At 42.7% G+C, this 24,003-nt stretch overlaps 1 pseudogene; it reads right to left on the bottom strand.

The window, feature by feature from the left end:
* Positions 1–15,660: 15,660 nt before the first annotated feature.
* Positions 15,661–17,246, bottom strand: LOC113887857 (annotated as a pseudogene).
* Positions 17,247–24,003: the final 6,757 nt, after the last annotated feature.

Raw genomic sequence — 24,003 nt, 5'->3', positions numbered from 1 at the left:
GGAGGAAAGGAAGGCAGAGCGGGCTGCCGCAAGCCGAACTTCCTCATCGTCTACTCATACTCCGGGCTGCAGGGTTGGGGGCTCCTGCCCCGCTGAGTCCTGCTGCTGGGGCCCCAGCTGCCTTAGGAGCTGGTTTCTCATCCTTGGTGATCTCATGACACACCCAGAAATTTTATGTAATATCTCTATGACATTCAGGGGTGAACTGGAGAGTCAAAATGTGGCCTGCTGGGGGGAAAAGTGTATTTCGTTCTGTGTATTATGTAATCATGTAAAAAAAATTAAATGTGTTGAATATCAAGTATGCATATATATTTTAAGGGAACTCCCTGGCGATCCAGTGATTAAGACTCACCTCTTCCAAAGCAGGGGTGCTGGGAACTAAGAACCCACATGCCCAGTGATATAGCTAAAAAACAAAAATAGACATATACATTTAAAAAATATATTTATTTAGCTGCACTGGGTCTTAGTTGCAACATGTGGGATCTTTAATTGCGGCATTGGGGGTCTAGTTCCCTCACCAGGGATGGACCCCCGGCCCCCTGCATTGGTAGCATGGAATCTTAGCCACTGGAACACCAGAGAAGAGCCACATTTTTCCAATGAAATCTTTCCAACCCTCCCTTTTATTTTTTACTTTTTACTATGGAAAATTTCAAATATATACAAAAATAGATGAGTAGATAATGAATCCCCAGCTTCAGTAATTATCAAGGAAAGGCCAATTTTGTTTCCTCTCTACCCCCACCCACTTCCTCTGCCTATTATGGTTTTTCATTTTGTAATAATAAATTGAACTCCAGTTTTAATTACCTTTTCCTGTGTAATAAGCCACCCCAAGGGATAGTGGCCCAAAACAGTAATAGTTTATGATGTGTTATGATTGTGCTGGTTGGTTGGGTACTTCCTCTTGCCAGTTTTGACTGGACTCACTCAAGAGAGAGAATCAGCTGAGCTGGAAGATTCCAGATAGCCTGACTCAAATATCTGGCTATGGATTAGGGCTCCTCGGGTCTCCATGGCTTTTTATGTTCTAGTCGGCTAAGTGGACTCCGTTATATGGCAACCAGAACTTTCTGAGACAATCAAGGTAGAAGCCTCAAGCTTCCTGAACTGACTGTGGGAGTCACAAGTCACTTCCATCTACTGCTATTGGCCAAAGCAGGTTACAAGGCCAGTCCAGACTCTGGGGTAGGACGGTGAAGAAATAGACTCACCCTTGGATGGAAGGAATGCAGGGCAGGGATACACTGCAAAATGAATACTAGCATGCAAGGGATTGTAGCTGTTAACCAGTCTAGTACACAGTTTTTATCAACATATGAGGTTTTATGCTTGTACTGCATGCATGCTCAGTCACTAAGTCATGTCCGACTCTTTGTGACCCCATGGACTATACCCACCAGGCTCCTCAGTCCATGGGATTCTCCAGGCAAGAATCCTGGGGTAGGCAGCCATTTCCTCCTCTAGAAGGAAATTTTCTTCCCCGACCCAGCGATAGAACCCATGTCTCCTGCATCTCCTGCATTGGCAGGTGGCTTCTTTACCACTGAGTCACCAGAGAAGCCCATAGATATATATATACACGTATATAAGTATACATGACCTTTTCCATTATGGTTTATTACAGGATATTGAATATAGTTCTTCTCCAATTCACCACTGACACTCTCATTCATCACCTGTGGAAATGCAAAATGATACCGCCACTTTGGAAAATCATTTGGTGGTTTCTTAGAAAACTAAACATATACTTAGCATATGATCCACTACTTGTGCTTCTTGATATTTACCCAAAGGAATTGAAAACTTATGTCCACGCAAAAACATGCACACAGATGTTTATAGCTGCTTGATTCATACTTGCCAAAATTTGGAAGCAACCAAGATGTCCTTCAATAGGTGAATGGATAAACTCTGGTATATCTCAACAATGGAACGTGATTCAATACAGAAAAGAAGTGAGCTGTCAGAAAAAGTCATGGAGGAAGCTTAAATGTATATTAGTAAGTGACCGAAGCCCATCTGAAAAGGTACATACTGTTTGATTCCAACTATATGACACTCTGGAAAAGGCACAACCATGGAGACAGTAAAAAGGTCAGTGGTTGCCAGGAACTGGGGGAAAGGGGGATGAATACGAAGAGCACAGAGGATTTTTGAGGCAGTAAAAAGAAATGGTCTTGTAATAACTAAAATACTAAATGAATAAATGGTAGCATTAAAAAAAAAGTCTATTAAGAAACAGGGCTGAAAATGGATGTGGTGATGGTTGTACAACATGAATGTATTTTTTTTTTTTTGCCACACCATTCAGCATGTAAGAGTTTAGTTCTCTGAAAGTGAAAGTATTAGTCGCTCAGTCGTGTCTGACTCTCTCTGACCCCCATGGACTGTAGCATACCAGGTTCCTCTGTCCATGGGATTTCCCAGGCAAGAATATTGGAGTGAGCTGCCATTCCCTTTTCCAGGGGGTCTTCCAGACCCAGGGATTGAACCCAGATCTCCTGCATTGCAGGCAGATTCTTTACCATCTGAGTCACCAGGGAAGTTCCACAATATGAATGTATTTAATGCCACTGAACTGTACACCCCAAAATGGCTCAAATGGTCAATTTTATGCTGTGGATATTTTACCAAAATAAATTTTTTAAGTACATCTTTACCCCAATAATTTGAAATGCCATATACTTTGTCATATACTAAATTGCCAAATATATTTGAGTCTCTTTCTAGACTTTCTCTAATCTATTCCACTGGTTTCTTTTCTATTCATGTACCAATATTACATTGTTTTCATTCTAAAGGCTTCATAGTATTTTTAATATATGTTGGGAAAAAATCATGAAATTTATGCCAACAAATTTGACAACTTAGGTGAAATGGAAAAAGTCCTTGAAAGACATAAACTATTGAAGCTCAATAAGAAATAGGTAACCTGTTTAGCCTTACATTGATTAAAGATATTGAATTTATTGAAAATATTTCTACAAAGAAAATTCCAGGCCCAACTGGCTTCATGGGAGTATTCCAATAAATATTTAAAGACAAAATGAGTCAATTCTCCACAAACTCTTCCAGGAAATTAAAGAGGAGAGACTATTTTCCAAATCATTCATGAGGTGGTCAGCATTACTCTATACCAAAATCAAACAAAAATTTTTTATAAGAAAACTATATACCAATGTACTTCAGAAACACTAATGCAAAAGTTCTTAACAAAATTTGAGCAAATCAAATTCAATAATATATAATAAGAAAAATACATAATATCTGAGTGGGTTTTATCCTAGGAATGCAAGATTAGTTCAATATTCAAAAATTAATCAGTGTAATTCACTATATCAATGATGAGAAAAACCATATGATCATGAATATGAGATAAATATCTCTCACATCTTCTTTATATATAATAGATTACATCTCAGCCATACAAAAGATGAAATCTTGCCATTTACAAAACATGGATGGATCTTGAGGGTATTATGCTAAGTGAAATGTCAGAAGAAAGACAAATATTGTATGATTTCACTCATATGTGGAATATTAAAAAAATAAATGAACAAACCAAATGAAACAAAAAACAAATATATAGATACAGAGTGCAGAGTAGTGGCTATCTGTATGGCTGGTAGCATAACTGACGCCATCTTGGGCTCTTGCAATTTCTCCCATCTTTTCACTGACCCTACCCAGTCTGTACTATGTAGTGAATCACTTATCTGTCTTCAAGGGTTTTGTAGTTAATAGAGGTTGTTTCATAGTCATCAGGATCTGGTAGGCTCTATGCTTTCTTAGTCCCCAAACAATGATGAAAACCCTTTGTGACATATTCCCAGTGCCCACATGACTAGCTTGCTGCTGCTGCTGCTGCTAAATTGCTTCAGTTGTGTCTGACTCTGTGCGACCCCACAGACGGCAGCCCACCAGGCTCCCCCGTCCAGGCAAGAACACTGGAGTGGGTTGCCATTTCCTTCTCCAATGCATGAAAGTGAAAAGTGAAAGTGAAGTTGCTCAGTCGTGTCTGACTCTTAGCGACCCCATGGACTGCAGCCTACCAGGCTCCTCTGTCCATGGGATTTTCCAGGCAAGAGTGGGGTGCCATTGCCTTCTCTGCATGACTAGCTTACCCATTCGTAAATCTTAATTTAGGAATGCACGGCCTGTTTTCAAGTATCTGTACCCCTACCCTAGATTAACTATAAAATTGTCCCAATGCCCCTCACTGGTGCAAAGTGCAGCTGCCAACTTGATTATATGGAGCTGCTTGCCTAATCTTTTGGTCTCAAGATGACTTCTCAGTTTCATGGGCACTTTTTGTTCCCTCAGTCCCCCAATATTACCAGAGGAAGGGGGACAAGTTGGGTACAGGGGATCAACTGTATGTTGATGGATGAAAACTAAATTTTTGGTGGTGAGCATGTTCTAGTGTATAAAGAAGTAGAAATACGGGAATTCCCTGGTGGTCCAGTGGTTACGACTCCTCGCTTTCACTGTCAAGGGCCCAGGTTCAATCCCTGATAGGGCAACTAAGATCCTGCAAGCTGAAATAGAAATATAATGTTGTACACATGAAACTTATACAAAAGAATGTTACTTCAATTAAAAAAATTTTAGAAAAAGAAAAAAATGGCTGCCATTATTATCTTCTTTGTACTTGCATCCCTGTTCAATGCAGAGTAGCTGCTCCTATCAAGAACTGCAGCCCTTGAACCTGAGCTGGCCTTGGGACTTGCTCTGACCAATTGAATACAAAGTGTTATTCCTGGTCCAGGCCTATCTCAAAAGGCTGTGAGCATTTTTTTGCTGTTTCAGCTTACTCTTTTGCAACTCAGCTACCTCCCTGTGAACAAACCCAGGCTAGCCTTGGGAGATGTGAGACCGCACGGAAGAAAAACAATCTAACTAGCTGAGGCTATCTCAGACCAGCCTGTCCCCAGCCAACCTGGCAGTTGATGTCACAGACGTGGGCATGAGCCAAGTGCATCAGTGGGACTTAGCCCAGATTGCCAGTCTGCTAAATCCAGAGTTGGTACTTTAAGGTAGGGGTCCCCAACCTCTGGGATCTCATGCCAGATGATCTGAGGTGGAGCTGATGTAATAATAATAGAAATAAAGTGCACAATAAATGTAATGCACTTGAATCATCCTGAAACCACCTCTCCACCCCCTGGTCCATGAAAAAATTATTTTACATGAAACCCATCCCTCATACCATAAAGGCTAAGGACCACTGCCTTAAGGCACCAAGCTTTGTGGTTGGTTGGTTGGTTTGTAGCAAAAGCTCACTGACTCAGTATGACAAAGGACTTTTTTGATGAGGAGCCTAACCCTCTCGGATGCTGGCTTCCTTAAAGTTGGAGAGTTTGAGGGACACTGTTTGGTAAAGTAACCAAGCAGGACCCTATGGGGGCCTTCCCAGGACAGACACCTCCCCTGACCCATGTCCTCCACCTGCCTCTTGTCTGTAGGAAAACTTTAGCCTTCTAGCCCTTCCCTGGGTTCCAAAGAATGTAATCAGAGTTGTGAGAAAATGCAGAAAGACAACAGTCAAGCAGGACAAAATACTGATAGTTTAGCCCTTAAACAAAGTCAGGGACCTTTAGTTCCTCCTCAAAGGCTAGAGATAATATTCTGAGCCAAACCGTTTGAGCTGTTTTGCAGAGACCGAAACCCCCACCAGATGGAAGAAGTTAACTGTCTGCTGGCCACAAGCACATAGGCCCCAGACCAGGAGGAACCAGGTGGTTGATGATGTTGACTTTTGATTATCTCATCACCAATCCATCAGAAGAATGTCCACCAGCTGATCACATACCCAGCAACCCTCTCTCTCATCTTTAAAAACCTTCCTCTGAAAGCCGTCAGAGAGTTGGGTCTTTTGACCCTTAAGTACTGCCTAGGCTCCTCGCTGGAAGCCCTGAGACAGATGGTGCACTTTCTTTCCCTACAACCGGGTGTCAGTAGATGGGCTTTACTGTGCCAGAGAGTGGATCCAAGTTTGGTTCGGTAACCCTAAGGGTTAGGGGAAAACTTTTGGACATGGCCGTTCCCTTCAATAACGCTGAAGAAGTCTTCCCTGGTGGCTCAGTGGTAAAGAATCCTCCTGCCTAATGCAGGAAGCACTGGTTTGATCCCTGATCCAGGAAGATCCCACATGCTGCGGAGCAACAAAACCCATGCGCCGCAACTACTGAGCCTGTGCTGTAGAGCGCGGGAGCTGCAACTATTGAGCCCCAATATGCTAAAGCCCGTGCTCCACAGCAGAAGAAGCCACTGCAATGAGAAGCCCGCGTGGCAACAAAGACCCAGCACAGTCAAAAATAAAGAAAGAAAATTATATAAAATAATGCTGAAGAAACCTAGGCTTTCTTGGAGGTCATGTTTCCAGCCGTAATTGTTCTTGGACCTCAGACCCCAGTATGAAGGAGATATGGATGAATCAGCACCAGGCTGAGGATTTCAGTGTACTGATGGTGGGGCATAGGGAAAGGAAGGGGTGGAGAGCCACTGGCTCCCCCATGGGCCTCCAGAATCTTTTGCAGCCAGCCCTGCAAAAACAACTCCCTGCCCGCCCCCCTTCGCCCCTCCGCCCCAGGAAGGCTGGCAGGCCCACCCAGCTTCACCTGGTGGGAGGTTCACACAGGAGATTGTTATTCAGAGCTGGGTTTCACATCTTCTGGCATTCCATGCTAGCCTAGTTTTTAATAAAAACAACCCTATTTTGGTGCCTTAAACCTATTTTTCACCATCTGGCATACCCTTGTGCCTCTTATGTTTCTTCTTCTAGTACAGCCTGACAGGAAAAAACCAACAGTGGGACTAGAAGCTCTCCACCAAAGAGGATACATTGTTGTACATTCGAATGGATAAGGCACCTTTCTGTAAGTTGTAGCGGCTTAGTTCTGAGCAACAGACTTTCAAAAAAAAAAAAAAAATCCTCTTTCTACAGATGTCAATAGGACAAGATGAAAGAAGTTTACCTCATGAAACATTAAGGTAAAACATGAATGTTTTGTTTTGTTTTGCATAACAGATGATGACAATCCTAAAATACCCAAAAGACTAAGGAGGAAGAAAACTTACCCCTTCTGTCTGAGGGAATGGTGACAGAATGGCCCCAAGCTGTCCTCTGCAGTTTCTTTGGGGGATGACACTAAAGGAATGGAAGGCTCTGGGGGAACCAACAGCTAAAAGTAGCTTAATGAGTGAAAGTCATTCTCACTTGATCAAGCTTTTAGTAAGTCTGTGATTTTGTGATTCCCTGAATTTTCTAGAGTCAAAGTCAGCTGTTGGACTTAATGTTCACCAGCACCTTTTTACTGATAAGAGAGCTACTTCAAAGCACACAAATGTGTCTAGAAAACAGCTCATGTGCCTCTCTTTACTTAATGAGCCTATAGTTCCTGATTCTCAAGTATGTGATGAATGGTGTTGTGTGGGTGTTCATTTGAGGCAGCTCCAGGTTTTGTGAGTTATTGAAGATTATATAACTTGGTGGGGGGGATTAAAAAAGAACAGAAAATTAGGAATACAGAATTAGTTAGGAAAGGAATGTTCTTTAGAATCAGAAAGAATACACAATACATAACATTTTAAAAGCTGAGAAATACTTCAAATCTCACATAATTCAGAAAACTGACATAAAGTTTTGTTAACTGCCTGACAAACTCCTATAACACATTTTTCCCCCCTACAATTTTTGGCTGCAGATGCTTTGCCTGCCTTTTCATATGACAACAATCTTGTAATATCATTTTCTAGCAAGAGGATAGAAAAATAATTCATGCTGATTTTCTTTTAGTTTGGTAGATGGAAATTTGTTTTTCATTGATAGTTTAGAAGTTTCAGCTTTGCAATTTGTTATTAATGCTGTGTACATTTTTAGGACCACTGTCAAATTTCGGGAAACCTCTGTCAAGTTTCTTTCCTATAAAAGCTGTACATTTTCTGGGCAAATCAGGGTCTCATATTCAGAGACCCATCTTGCTCTGAAATGACAATACTCAGTCAACTTGATGTCAGTGTCTTGTAAAGATCTATTATGAGATTTGTGTTATTTTTGTCAGTGTCAGTATTTTGATCAAGTCGGCAAGAAACTTAATTTTCCTCCAGTGTGTTCATATACATCACTTCTTCTCATTAAGTATATTATTAATCTCCAAACCCATATATTGCCTCTATTCAAATTTTCTCTTTCTCTTTTGGTATGATCTGAAAAAAATTTGTTACAATTTACTTCTCCATGCCAGAATTGTTTCTGTTGGTTACATATGGACATATTTGAAAATATTTTATAGAGGGAGTTTGCAATTGTATTCACTGCATTATTGATGATAACTCGAAACAGGAAAAACTTCCGTTTTGAGCTGCTCATAAATTTAGGCATTTGATGATTGGAAGAATTTTCCAAATACCAGCTTCCGGCTCTGTACATTTCAAACCCTGTTTCTCCTCCTCCTCCTCCCACATCCCAGCTGCTCTAGTGCTCAGTGTCATGATGGCAGGTGGGCAGTGGGATTATTCCTGGAAGTCATTCCTACCCCAGGATGGCCAGTAATAACTATCTATGTAAACAGTTCCCATTAAGGCCACAGTAAAATGTACCCCCAACTCAACTTGCTCTCAGGCAGCTTCTAATGCTTCAGGACCCGAGGGGAAGTGTGACAGAGTCAGGGTGAGGAGAGAGCCATCTTTACCTATTACGATTCAATACAGATCTTAACTAATTTGCAGTTCATTCCTGCAAATGGTACCAACACATAGGACCAGGTGGATCCATTTCTGGCCGCGCCCCCAACCCCCACCCCTACCCCCTCCAAGAGTCCTCTGCTAATGAGGGGCTCTGCCGCTTAAGCTCTGTGTAGGTACCAGCCTGTGAGGGGTTTTTGTTGTTGCTTTGAATTGACAAAAGCGGCAGCAGAATACCAAAGGGCCGACTCCGGAAGCCTTGGATTTGTGTCTCTCTGTGACCTTGAACGGGTTGTTCCCCTCTCCGTCCGCCTCGGTTCCCCCATTTCCCAGCCTACCACGCGCGAAGGGCCTCCTTGCGCCCACCCGGTCCCGGTCCCCTGCCGTGTCAGCACGCGGCCGCTAGAGGGCACCATAGGCCCGTCTCAGAGCTGGGGAGGCCAGGCGACTGGGCCCGGTTGCCAAGGCGACGGCGGCGGCCGTCTAGCCCCTGCTGGCTCAGCTCCGCCTTCTTAGATGCTTTACGCAACCAATCACGAATCGTGCTCCATGGGAAACGTCGGCTCCCACGGAAAGCTGGTAAAGTGGGCAGGGCCTCGCGCAGACTCCGTTTGGCTTTGAATGGCCGCTCGCGATACGACAGGAGCTTTAGAGAATAGGCGGGTTCCGTGACGGGCAAAGTGCTGTGATCCCTGCCGTGGCCCTCCCTGCCACCAGGGGGCTTTGTCACCCCTCAGGCTCATTTCACTCACAGGACACTCCTTGATTTGAGGTGTCTGGGACGGGGAGGGGCTGATCTGTAAGAGATCTGTGACGGACTGGACCACCAATGAGAGAGCAAGGCTCCCGGCCTCCTAGGCGGCTGCTCTTCCGGCTCCGGTCCTGGAGGGCCTGTGTTGGTGGCACTGCCCTGGGCTAGGTGGTAGGGTCTGATGGCGTCCGCAGAGCCATTTGGAGGTCAGGTCATGCACCCGCAGAGGAGCCCATCCTGCCGTGTGGCCCTTTTGCAGGGTGATGGGCATTGCTCAACGAAAGGTCGCAAGAGATTTTGTCTTTCATCCCTGGGCCTGAGGCATGCGAGGGGGCTCTGAGCCCCCCTCCCATGTCTGGGTAGAAAGGGTCGGGGTGAGGAGGCAGAAGCAAAGGATGTAGGTGAGAAAATCGATCTGCCTAACACAACAGTTGTCTGTCCCCACGAGTGAACCCTGGGATAGCCCTGGTCCATGGTGATGTGGAATTCCTTTGTGGCTTAGTGCAGGGCTCAATTTAAATCGATACTTATTTATCGATTTAATAGAGGGGAGGGGGAGGATAGATGGCAGAAAGGGTCAGCCAAACAAAGAGGGTACAGGAGGTTGTGCAAGGAACCAGTGCATACCCAGCAGTGGGAGTAGGGGTGTGTGTAAGAGCTCCTTGTAACCACAAGGGGGTGGAGTGGAGGCGAAGCCTATGTAGTGTGTGTGTGTGTTAAAATACACATAACATAAAAGTCACCATTTTAACAATTTGGGTGGTGTTTTTTTTTTTTTTTGCCCACTCTCTATGGCTGCAGGATCTTAGTTCCCCAACTAGGGATTGAACCCTGGCCCTCAGCAGTGAATGTGCAGTCTTAACCACTGGACTGCCAGGGAATTCCCAACAATTTTTAAAGTATACAATTCAGTAGCATTTAATACATTCACAGTGTTGTGCAACTATCAACATTGTCTAGTTCCAAACATTTTCATCACCCCAAAAGGAAACCCTCACCCGTTAGCAGTCACTCCCTATCCCTTCCCAGCCCCTGGCAACTACTAATCTAATCTGTGAATTTGCCAGTGCTGGGCATTTCGTGTAGATGGAATCATACAATGTACGGTCTTAGCGTCTGGCTTCTTTGACTCAGCATGATATTTCCAAAGTTCATCTACGTTATAGCAGGTATTTAGTACTTAATTCCTTTTTATGGCCAAATAATATCCTGTTGTGCAGATAGACCACATTTTGTGAATCCATTTAGCTGTTGATGAGCACTTGCAGTTTTTGCCTTTTGGTGACTGGGAACGGAAGCACATGTACAATTACATCTGCGTCTTCCTGTCCTCTGTGGGCCTCTCTGGGTGCAGCTCTCTCTGAATGTTGGGCCGTGAGCAGGTCTTCTGGCATCTACCCCCCCTCCTCCCTGACCCCAGCCCAGGGAAACTGTGTGTGGTCTGGGGGAGCTTGGACTCGTCAGTCACCACCTCAAACAGAGAGGGTTCACTGGAGTTATTTTGTTTCCTCTCAGGGGCTAGGCCTTTACAACTCAGACACCAGAATCTGCTTCTTTTTCTGTTCTCTGCTAATATCAATACATCCATAAAGCAGAGAATAAGACTGGTCTGGTTGCTGCCACAATGAAAGGGTGGAAGAGCTAGGGACAAAGGAAAAATACTAAAAGGTGGGAGGACATGGGGTAACAAAGGAGTCAGTTCGAAAATACAACCCCGCATACTTTCATTTTTACTTACTCTCTTGATAACATGTACACGTGATTGGAGGGTGGGACATGGGGGTCACAGCCCAGGAAAATGCAGATGGGAAGTCAGGAGGGGCTCTCTTCTGCTGCAGCAGGGTCAGTGTGCCCAGACCCTGATATGAAGCAGGAAGAGGGGAGGCTGCATGTGTATGTGGAGCAGGGGGGCAACCCCACCTGGACAAGTAGAACCAGGGAGTCCTTTGCCAAGTGAGATGGGTAAATTGTGATCACCGGTCCTGGAAAAGGTTGCCAATGGGCCTCTGTAGGGGGACTCTCTCCCCAAATCCACAAAGTACACACGCAGAGAATCCTCCCTAGGCTTGTGAATCAGCAAACAAACCGTGTCAATCTAGGATTTTAATGGCCTAGGATCCTTTGATGTATCAGGTCCTCTTTTTTTTTTTTTTTAAAGTTGCTCAGTCTTATCCAACTCTTTTGCCACCCTATGGACTATAGCCACGAGGCTTCTCTGTCCATGGGATTTCCCAGGCAAGAATACCGGCGTGGGTTGCCATGCCCTCCTTCAGGGGATCTTCCTGTCCCAGGGATTAAACCTTATTTGTCAGGTGGGTTCTTTACCACAAGCACCACCTGGGTTTGCAAGATTCTGAATCAGCTGTTCCACTGAACACAAGCAGCCCCACTAACTCACTGCAGTTGGGATTCAGCGTTTACTGAGATGTCCTGGATGAGCTGCTCTCAGATTCCCAGGTTTCACTTATTTTTATTTTAAAGGAGACCAACATCCCATGGACAGAGGAGCCTGGCAGGCTACGGTCCACAGGATCAAAAAGAATTGGACAGGACTTGGCACACAGCACAACAGTGGTTTGCCAACTTTTTTTCTTCTTTAGATCCTTCTTTGTTGTCGTTTAAATGGAAGTAAGCACTTCTCTGGTGGTTCAGTGGTTAAGATTCCCTGTTTCCAATGTAGGAGGCATGTGTTCGATCCCTGGTTGGGGAACTAAGATCCCACATGCTGTGCAGCATGGTAAAAATTTTTTCAGTTAAAATATTAAAAAAAAAAAAAAACAAATAGAAGTATAGTTGATTTATAGTGTTGTTAGTTTCTGGTATAGTCTTCCCTGGTGGCTCAGACAGTAAACGCTCTGCCTGCAATGCAGGAGACCCAGGGTTTAATCCCTGGGTTGCGAAGATCCCCTGGAGAAGGAAATGGGAACTCGCGCCAGTATTCTTGCTTGGAGAATTCTATGGACAGAGGAGCCTGATAGGCTGTAGTTCATGGGGTCGCAAAGAGTCAGACACGACTGAGCACCTAACACTTCTTTTTGGTATATAGCAAAGTGATTCTGTTACATATATGTATATATGTATTTCTTTTTCAGATTCTTTTCCGTTATAATTCATTATAAGACACTATATATAGTTCCCTATGCTATATAGTAGGACCTTGTTGTTTATTTTATATATAATGGTGCATATATATTAATCCCAAAATTTCTAATTTATCCCTATTTCCTCATCCCCTCTTTGGTAACCATAAAGTTTGTTTTCGATGACTGTGGGTAGGTTTTGTAAATAAGTCCACGTGTATCATTTTTGAGAGTCCACATATAAGTGATATGTGGTATTTGTCTTTCTCTAACTTCCTTCACTTAGTTTGATCTCTAGGTCCATGCCTGTTGCTGCAAATGGCTTTATTTCATTCTTTTATATGCTGAGTAATATTCCATTGTATATATGAACCGTATCTTTATCTGTTCATCTGTCGATGGACATTCTGGTTGTTTTCGTGTCTTGGCTTTTGTAAATAGTGCTGTAATGAACATTGGGGTACATGAATCTTTTCAAATTAGTTTTCTCCAGATATTTGTGCAGGAGTGGGGTTGCTGGATCATATGGTAACTCTGTTTCTAGTTTTTTAGGGAACCTCTGTGTTTTCCATAGTGCCTGCACCAATTTATATTCCCACCAACGGTGTAGGAGGGTTCCCCTTTCTTCAAACCCTCTCCAGCATTTATTATTTCTAGACTGTTTAATGATGGCCATTCTGACCAGTGTGAGGTGATACCTCGTAGTTTTGATTTGCATTTCTCTCATTTGCACTTCTAATTAGAAGTGTTGATTAACATCTAATAAAAAACATGGTGAACATCTTTTCATATGCTTATAGGCCATCTGTATGTCTTCTCTGGAGAAAGAACGAGCCTTCTGCCCATTTTTTGTTTGAGATGTTTGTTTTTTTGTTATTAAGTTGTATGAGCTATTTGTATATTTTGAAAATTAAGCCCATGTTGCTCAAATTGTTTGCAAATATTTTCTCCTAGTCTGTCGGTTGCCTTTTTGTTTTTCTTATGGTTTCCTTTGCTGTGCAAAAGCTGATGAGTTTATGTAGGTCCCATTTGTTTATTTTTGCTTTTATTTCTATTATCTTGGGAGGAGACTGACCTAAGAAAACATCACTACAATTTATGTCAGGGAATGTTTTACCCATGTGCTCTTATATGAGTTTTATGGTGTTGTGTCTTATGTTTAAATCTTTAAGCTGTAAGTTATCTGCATATAATGACAATTTTACTCTTCCCTTTCAATTTAGACAACTTTTATTTCTTTTTCTTATCTGATACTGTGTCTAGGACTTGCGATACTATGTTGAATAGAAGAGATGAGAGTGGACATCCTTGTCTTGTTCCAGAATTTAGCAGTAAGGCCTTTAGCTTTTAACTGTTGAGTATTATGTTGGCTGTAGGTTTGTCATAAACAGCTTTTATTATGTTGAAATATATTCCCTCTATTCCCACTTTGATGAGACTTTTTCTCATGAATGGGTGTTGAATTTATCAAATGCTTTTTCTGCCTCATTGAGATGGTCATGTGGTTTTTGTCTTTCCTTCTGTTGATATGGTGTTTGACAAGATTGGGTTACATGTGTTGAAACATCCTTTTGACCCTGGGATGAATCCAACTTGATCATGGTGTATGATCTTTTCTGTATATTGTTGGATTTGATTTGCTAATATTTTGCTGAGAACTTTTGCATCTATATTTATCAAAGATATTGCCCTGTAGTTTTCTTTTTTGGTAGTGTCTGTCTAGTTTTGGTATCAGGGTGATGGTGGCTTCATAGAATAACTGGGAGTACTCTCTCCTCTTCAGTCTTTTGGAAGAATTTGAGAAGAATCAGTATAAGTTCCTCCTGTGTTTGGTAGAATTCCCTGATGAAGCCATCTATCTGGTCCTGGACTTTGTTTGCAGGGAGGTGTTTTTTTTTTTTTAATTAATACAAATTCTATTTCACATCTAGGGATCTGTTCAAATTTATCTAATTCTTCTTGATTCATTTTTGGTGGGCTGTCAGTTTCTAGAAACTTGTCCATTTCTCTAGGTTGTTGAATTTGTTGGCATATAATTGTTCATTGTATTCTATTTTTTTAAAATGTCTGCAGTATCTGTTATTATTTCTCCTCTTTTATTTCTTATTTTGTTTATTTGGTTCCTCTTTTCTACTTGGTGAGCCTGGCCAGAGATTTGTCAGTTTTGCTTACCCTTTCAAAAAATAGCTGTTAGTTTTATTGATGTTCTTTTTCTATTATTTTTGTAATTTCTATTTTATTTATTTTCTCTCTGCTCTTTATTATTTTCTTCCTTCTGCTGACTTTAGGTTTTGTTTGTTCTTTTTTTCCAATTCTTTTAGGTTGTAAGTAGGGAGTTTATCTGAGATTTTTCTTGTTCTTTGAGGAAGGCCTATATTGCTGTGAACCTCCCTCTTAAGACTGCTTTTGCTGCATCCCATGGATTTTGTATGATTCTGTTTTCATTGTCATTTGTTTCAAGATATAATTAAATTTTCTCTATGATTTCATTGTTGACCCATTGTTTTTTTAGAGCATGTTATTTAGTCTCAATGTAATCGTTTTTTCCTTCTTTCTATGGTTGATTTCTACTTTCATACTGTTGTAGGAAGGGGGAGGCCCCCCTACAGGGCCCCAAAAGCGGGCTCTTGTCTAACATTCGGAAAAGAATTGTCCGAGAAGACACGTGCTGACAAAGCAAGAGATTTATTGGGAAAGGGCACCGGGGTGGAGAGCAGTAGGGTAAGGGAACCCAGGAGAACAGCTCTGCTGCGTGGCTTGCAATGTCGGGTTTTATGGTGATGGGATTAGTTTCCGGGTGGTCTTTGACCAATCATTCTAATTCAGAGTCTTTCCTGGTGGCGCATGCATCTCTCAGCCAAGATGGATGCTAGCGAGATGGATTCTGGGAAGTGGACGGACACGTGGTGTCTCCTTTAGACCTTTCCCGAACTCTTCCGGTTGGTGGTGGCTTATTAGTTCTGTATTCCTTATCAGGATCTCCTGTCATAAAACAACTCATGCAAGTGGTTACTATGGTGCCTGGCCAGGGTGGGTGGTTTCAATCAGTGTGCTTCCCCTAACAATACCACTGTGATCAGAAAAGATCCCTGAAATAATTTCTATTCTCTTAAATTTGTTGATGCTTGTTTTGTGTCCTACTATTCTAAAGAATGTTCCATGTGTAATTGTAAAGAATGTGTATTCTGGTATTTTTGTTTTTTTCTGGCTTCATTCACTTTATTTTTCTCATATAAAATTATGTGGTGGCTACAGCTAGAGCCTGGGTCCTCTGCATAGAGACTCTGGTGTGGGTCTTTACAAAATGGTCAGTGAATTCCTGATACGGAGACTTGGTGAACGCTGTCTCTTTCCAGAGATCAGGGGTGAGATAACTGTAGGTCTTGGAAATGGCATCAAAAGTAGCCTTGGCGAAAATTCCAGGGTGGTGGTGCAGCCCCTGGCAGAGGTGTAACAATCATCAGTGCCAGCCATCATCAGGAGCTTCTTGGGCACAGGGGCTGAGATGATGCCAGTACCCCTGGGAGCAGGGATGAGGCACACCAGCACAGAGCCACACCGTCCAGTCACCTTGCAATGGGCGGTGTGGGACTTGCCAATCTTATTTTCCTAGTACGCTCGTCACATGGGGATGATAGCTTGGCCAGGATGATGGTCCCACGGATGGCAGTGGCTACTGCCTTAGAGCACTTGACATCCGAACCGACATGTCCGTTGTAATCCCTGATGGCAACAAATGCCTTGAACCTGGTCTGCTGACCAGCATGGTCTGTTTTTGCATGGGCATAATCTGGAGAAGGCAATGGCACCCCACTCCAGTACTCTTGCCTGGAAAATCCCATGGATGGGGGAGCCTGGTAGGCTGCAGTCCATGGGGTCGCTAAGAGTCAGACACGACTGAGCGACTCCACTTTCACTTTTCACTTTTCACTTTCATGCATCGGAGAAGGAAATGGCAACCCACTCCAGTGTTCTTGGCTGGAGAATCCCAGGGACGGGGGAGCCTGGTGGGCTGCCGTCTATGGGGTGACACAGAGTCGGACACGACTGAAGCGACTTAGCAGCAGCAGCAATCTTTAAAACCTCGTCCTTGAGGGACGCTCCCAGGAAAAAGTCAATGATGTCATATTCTTTGATGGGCAGAGAGAAGAGAGAGATTTCCTCCAGGGACTTGATCTTCATGTCCTTGACCAGGCAGCCCAGCTTGGTAACCGGGAGCCACACCTTGTCCTTGGCCTTGCCTCCGTGAGCTCTGTGGTCTCTGCCCTATCCCTGATCCCGGCTGTGACCCAAGCCCAGGACCCCCCTGCTGAAGCCACCTTGGAAGCCACCAGGGCCTCCCATTCCAGGGCCCCCGGGGCCTCTAGGCCTTCTCAAAGCACCAGCATCATCCGCCATTTGGTGTTCTTATGAAGAACCGTATTCTGGTATTTTGAGGCTGTAATGTCCTGAAAATATCAATTATGTCTCTCTATTTTATTGTGGAATTTAGGATCTCTGTTGCCTTACCATTTTGTTTTGTTTTGGTCTGAAAGATCTGTCAATGATGTCAGTGGGGTGTTAATGTTTCTTAGTATTATTGTATTCCTGTCGATTTCTCCCTTTATGTCTACTAGTAAGTTTTATGTATTTAGGTGTTCCTATATTGAGTTCTGGTAAAGACTGAGGGCACGAAGAGAGAGGGGTGACAGAGGATGAGATGGTTGTGTGGCATCACCGACTCAATGGACATGAGTTTGAGCAAACTCTGGGAGATAGTGAAGGACAGAGAAGCCTGGCGTGCTGCAGTCCATGGGGTCAAAAAGAGTCGGACACGACTGAGCACATGACTGAGCAACTGAACAACAGCAACAACCAATACTCAGTGCGTATATGTTAATGAGTATAGCATTCTCTTCTTGTACTCATCTTTTATCATTGTATAGTGTTCTTCTTTATCCTTCTTTATGGCCTTTTTTAAAAGTCTGTTTTGTCTGATATGAGTATTGTTACCCCTACTTTCTTGTCATTTCCATTTTCGTGAGATAGCCTTTTTCATCGCCTCACTTTCAATCTATGTGTGCCTTTTGCCCTAAAATGGGTCTCTTGTAGGCAACATATTGTAGGCTCTTGTTTTCTTACCCAGTCTGCCACTCTGTGTCTTTTTTTAAATTATTTTTTCTTGGAGTATTGTTGTTTTACAGTGTTGTATTAGTTTCTGCTATGCAGCACAGTGAATCAGTTATATGTACACAGATGAAAGTTTGCTGCTATGAGCCATGAATGACACCAGGATTCGTGGCCTCTGGAGGAGAGGAATTCAATCCAGGGCCAGAGACAAGGCTTGATCGCTCAGAGCTTTTTGTATAATAAAGTTTTATTGAAGTATAAAAGAGATAGAGAAAGCTGACACAGACATCAAAAGGGGACAGAAAGAGTGCCTCCTTGCTAGTTTTTAGCAAGGAGTTATATACCCATTCAGTTCAGTTCAGTCGCTCAGTCGTGTCCGACTCTTTCTGAACCCATGAATCACAGCACGCCAGGCCTCCCTGTCCGTCACCAACTCCTGGAGTTCACTCAGACTCACGTCCATCGAGTCAGTGATGCCATCCAGCCATCTCATCCTCTGTCGTCCCCTTCTCCTCCTGCCCCCAATCCCTCCCAGCATCAGAGTCTTTTCCAATGAGTCAACTCTTCGCATGAGGTGGCCAAAGTACTGGAGCTTCAGCTTTAGCATCATTCCCTCCAAAGAACACCCAGGGCTGATCTCCTTTAGAATGGACTGGTTGGATCTCCTTGCAGTCCAAGGGACTCTCAAGAGTCTTCTCCAACACCACACTTCAAAAGCATCAATTCTTCAGCGCTCAGCTTTCTTCACAGTCCAACTCTCACATCCATACATGACCACTGGAAAAACCATAGCCTTGACTAGACGGACCTTTGTTGGCAAAGTAATGTCTCTGCTTTTCAATATGCTATCTAGGTTGGTCATAACTTTTCTTCCAAGGAGTAAGCATCTTTTAATTTCATGGCTGCAGTCACCATCTGCAGTGATTTTGGAGCCCCCAAAAATAAAGTCTGACACTGTTTCCATCTATTTCCCATGAAGTGATGGGACCAGATGCCATGATCTTCATTTTCTGAATGTTGAGCTTTAAGCCAACTTTTTCACTCTCCTCTTTCACTTTCATCAAGAGGCTCTTTAGTTCTTCTTCACTTTCTGCCATAAGGGTGGTGTCATCTGCATATGTGAGGTTATTGAGATTTCTCCCGGCAGTCTTGATTCCAGCCTGTGTTTCTTCCAGTCCAGCATTTCTCATGATGTACTCTGCATATAAGTTAAATAAACAGTGTGACAATATACAGCCTTGACGAACTCCTTTTCCTATTTGGAACCAGTCTGTTGTTCCATGTCCAGTTCTAACTGTTGCTTCCTGACCTGCATATAGGTTTCTCAAGAGGCAGGTCAGGGGGTCTGGTATTCCCATCTCTCTCAGAATTTTCCAGTTTATTGTGATCCACACAGTCAAAGGCTTTGGCATCGTCAGTAAAGCAGAAATAGATGTTTTTCTGGAACTCTCTTGCTTTTTCCGTGATCCAGCTATTAGCAAGCTGCTAATTAGAGAAAGGAAATGCCTCAAAACTGAGAGAGTTGCACCAGGCCCCTCACCCACAACATGCATCTTGAGATAGCATTGGCACAAGGTAAGTCATCCTGGCCATAAAACAATTGACATGAATCTTGAAGAAAGGCAGATTTCCAAGCAAATACATAGTTCATTAACATACCTTAAAGATATTTCCATAAGAAAAACACAATGGTTAGCTCAAGGTTTGAGATTAGTTAACCAGGTGTCGCCATGACAACATAGGATTGGAAGTGAAAAGAAAAAAAAAGTCTGCCATTTGCTGCTTGGGGACCTCTGGCCTCCCTACCGAGGCTATTAACACTCTCACATATATCCACTCATTTTTAGATTGCCTTCCCATTTGCACTGTATGTCTTGATTGGTGCATTTAGTTCATTGACATTTAAGGTAATTATTGATTGATAATGTATTTATTGCCATTAAAACCTTTTTTTCCAGTTGACCTTATATTTCTTCTTCCTTTCTTTTTGTTTTTCCTTTTGTGGTTTGATGGTCTTCTTTTGTAGTTCTTTTTTGAGAATCTATTATGCTTGAGTTATCTTCTTTTTGGTTTTTGTGTATCTATCATGTTTTTGATTTGTTGTTGTTCAGTCGCTCAGTTGTGTCTGACTCTTTGTGACCCCATGGACGCCAGGCTTCCCTGTTCTTCACCATCTGCTGCAGCTTGCTCAAACTTTATGTCCATAGAGTTGGTGATGCCATCCAACCATCTCATCCTCTGTCATCTCCTCCTCCTCCTGCCTTCAATTTTTCCCAGCATCAGGGTCTTTTGTAATGAGTCGGCTCTTCATATCAGGTGGCCAGGGTGTTGGAGCTTTACCATCAGTCCTTCCAATGAATATTCAGGATAGATTTCATTTAGGATTGACTGGTTTGATCTCCTTGCAATCCAAGAGACTCTCAAGAGTCTTCTCCAATACCACACTTCAAAAGCATCAATTCTTCAGCACTCAGCCTTCTTCACAGTCCAACTCTCACATCCATACATGACTACTGGAAAAACCATAGCCTTGACTAGACTGACCTTTGTTGGCAAAGTAATGTCTCTGCTTTTCAATATGCTATCTAGGTTGGTCATAGCTTTTCTTTCAAGGAGCAAGCATCTTTTAATTTCATGGCTGCAGTCACCATCTGCAGTGATTTTGGAGCCCAGAAAAATAAAATCTGTCACTGTTTTGTTTCCTATCTATTTGAAATGAAGTGATAGGACCAGATGCCATGATCTTAGTTTTTTGAATATTGAGTTTTAAGCCAGCTTTTTCACTCTCCTCTTTCACCTTCATCAAGAGGCTCCTTAGTTCCTCTCCAATTTCTGCCATGAGTGTGGTGTCATCTGCATATCTGAGGTCATTGATATTTCTCCTGGCAATCTTGATTCCATCTTGTGCTTCATCCAGCCCCACATTTCCCATGATGTATTCTGCATATAGGTTAAATAAGCAGGGTGACAATATACAGCCTTGACATACTCCTTTCCCAGTTTGGAACCAGTCTGTTGTTCCATGTCCAGTTCTAACTGTTGCTTCTTGAACTGCATACAGTTTTCTCAGGAGGCTGGTAATGTTAGGGGATTGAAACCGCCCACCCTGGCCAGGCACCATAGTAACCATCTGCATGAGATGTTTTAGCACAGGAGGTCCTGGTAAGGAACAGGGAACTAATAAGTCTCTACCAACTGGAACAGTTCGGGAAAGGTCAAAAGGAGAAACCACATGTCCTACCACCTCCCAGCATCCTTCTCTCTGGCATCCATCTTGGCTGAACAAGGCGTGCACCACCGTGAAGGACTCTGAGTCAGAATGACTGGCTAAAGACAACCCAGGAACTAATCCCATCCCCATAAAACCCGAGACTGCGAGCCACATGGCAGAGCAGTTCTCCTGGGTTCCCTTACCCTACTGCTCTCCACCCGGGTGCCCTTTCCCAATAAAATCTCTTGCTTTGTCAGCACGTGTGTCTCCTCAAACAATTCATTTCCAAGTGTTATACAAGAGCCCAGTTTCGGGCCCTGGAAGAGGTCCCCCTTCCTGCAACAGTAAGGTGGTCTGGTATTACTATCTCTTTAAGAATTTTCCATAGTTTGTTGTGATCCACACAGTCATAGGCTTTAACATAGTCAGTGAAGCAGAAGTAGATGTTTTTTCTGAAATTCTCATTTTTTTTCTATGATCCAACGGATGTTGCCAATTTGATCTCTGGTTCCTCTGCCTTTTCTAAACCCACCTTGTGCGTCTGGGATTTCTTGGTTCACGTACTGTTGAAGCCTAGCCTGAAGAATTTTGAGCCTAGCTTGGAGAATTTTGATTTGTGGTTACCCTGATTTTCAAGTATGTTAACCCAGTACTGTATCTACATGCTTTAGACCGGTAGTCATATAGGCTGAAGCACATTCTTTAGAAAAAACTACAGAACTTGCCTGGTTAAGAATCTGTCTACCAATGCAGGGAACATGGATTCGATCCCTGGTCTGGGAAGATCCCACATGCGGAGGAGCAACAAAGCCAGCGTGCCACAACTACTGAAAGCCTGTGCTCTGCAACGAGAGAAGGCACTGAATGGGGATCCTGTGCAGCGTAACTAGAGAAAGCCTGCGAACAGCAGCAGAGACCCAGCGCAGCCAAATGAATTACGTACAAAAAAAATCTACAATTTTTTATTCCGCTTCCCCACATTTTATGATTTTGATGTCCTCTTTTACATCTTCATGTTCATCTTTTTGCTGTTCTTTGGAGTTATAATTGAATTCACAAAATCTTGGTTAGTGGAAACACTGAGTCCTAACCACTGGACCACCAGGGAATTCCCTGTACTCACTTATTTAAGTGATTTACTTTCCAATTGTTATTTTCTCTTACAGATTCTTGCTGCTTTTCTGTTTCGAGTAGACCTTTCAATATTTCTTTTAGGATTGGTTTAGTATTGCTGCAGTCTTTTAGTTTTTATTTCTCTGAGAAATTCTTTGTCTCTCCTTCCATTTTAAATGATTATCTTGCTGAGTAGAGTATCCTAGGTTGCAGGTTTTTCCCTTTCAGGATTTTGAATATTTCTTGCCACTCTTTTTTGGCTTGCCACTTTTCTGTAGAGAAATCAGCTGATAGCCTTATGGGGGTTCCCTTGTAACTAACTTTTTTTTTTTCTTACTGACTTTAGAATCCTCTCTTTAACTTTTGCCATTTTAATTACATCTTAGTGTAGGTCTGTTTGGGTTCATCTTGTTTGGGATCCTCTGTACTTCCTGTACCTGGGTGTCTATTTTCTTCTTTAGGAAATTTTCCACCATAATTTCTTCATATACATTTTGATCCCTATTTCTCTTTCTTCTCCTTCTGGGAACCCTGTTATGAGTGGGTAGGCTCACTTTATATAATCTGATAGGTCTCATATACATTGCTTTCATTTTCCTGTCCACTGTTCTGCTTGGGCAGTTTCTAGTATTCTATCTTCCAGATCATTTATTATTTTTCTGCATTATTAAAGTTGCTATTTATTGCCTTTAGCTCAGCTTTCATCTTAACACATGAGTTTTCTAATTTTTTTTTTAAACATTCTCCTTTTATTTATTTTTCTTTCAGCCGTGGCTTGTAGCATGTGGGATCTTAGTTCCCCAACTGAGGATCGAACCTGTGCCCCCTCCAATGGAAGCACAGAGTCTTAACCACTGGACTGCCAGGGAAGTCCTGAGTTTTCTAATTTTAATTGTCTCCTCTTTATACTTTCTAATTCCTTGTTATAGTGATCTGTACTTCTATTGATAGCCTTTTGTAATTCCTTCAGTATTTTTGTAACTTCTTTTTTGAACTGAAGATCTAGTAGACTGGAGAGGTTGGTTTCATTGTTTGTTCTTTCAGGGGATTTTTCTTACTCTTAATTGGGAGTGAGTGCTTCCTCTGCTTCTTGATTTTACTTATATTTGTCTGACTATGAATATAGGAGAAACAGTTATTTAGTGTCTTCTTGGAGGTGTTTGTCAACCTTGTGCTATACCATTTAGAGAATGAAACACACATACACACAAAGCCACCTCATCATATAAGGATGGAGATTTAAATTTCAAAGATCCATCTATATAAAATAGATAACTGACAAGGACCTACTCTGTAACACAGGGGACTATACTCAATATTTTGTAATAACCTATAATGGAAGAGAATGTAAAATATATATATATACTTCAATAAAAATTTAAATAATACTAAGAAAAGATCCAAAGATCCTATAATCTTATAGGGCAGTCTTTTATTTTTCATTTACTTATTTTTATAATTTTATTTACTTATTTTTGGCTGTGCTGGGTCTTTGTTGCTACCGAGGCTCTTCTCTGGTTGCAGTGCACAGCTTCTCATTTTGGTGGCTTCTCTTGTTACAGAGCACAGGCCCTAGAATGCACGGGCTTCCGTACTTGTGGTGCACGGATTTAGTTGCCTCATGGCATGTGGGATCTTCCAGACCAGGGATCGAACCTGAGTCTCCTATATGGACAGGCAGATTCTTGACCACTGAGCCACCGGGGAAGCTTATAAGGCAGTCTTTTAAATGAGACATCCAATGTTATGAAAATCTTACTATGTTGTACTTATTTCTCTCATTTTTCCTTAATTTGACCAGACAAATGTTCAGAATATGAGATTTGGGGACCAGTCCAGGGTTTAGGGCTTCCCTGGTAGCTCAGATGGTAAAGAATCCACCTGCAGTGCGGGAGACCTGGGTTCAGTCCCTGGGTGGGGAAGACCCCCTGGAGAGGGAAATGACAACCCACTCCAGTATTCTTGTCTGGAGAATTTCATGGACACAGGAGCCTGGCAGGCTGTAGTCCATGGAGTTGCAAAGAGTTGGACACAACTGAGCGACT

This window comes from Bos indicus x Bos taurus, chromosome X (assembly GCF_003369695.1).
Source record: "Bos indicus x Bos taurus breed Angus x Brahman F1 hybrid chromosome X, Bos_hybrid_MaternalHap_v2.0, whole genome shotgun sequence".
In the NCBI taxonomy this organism is placed as follows: domain Eukaryota; kingdom Metazoa; phylum Chordata; class Mammalia; order Artiodactyla; family Bovidae; genus Bos; species Bos indicus x Bos taurus.
This window is presented reverse-complemented; position numbering and strand designations above follow the sequence as displayed.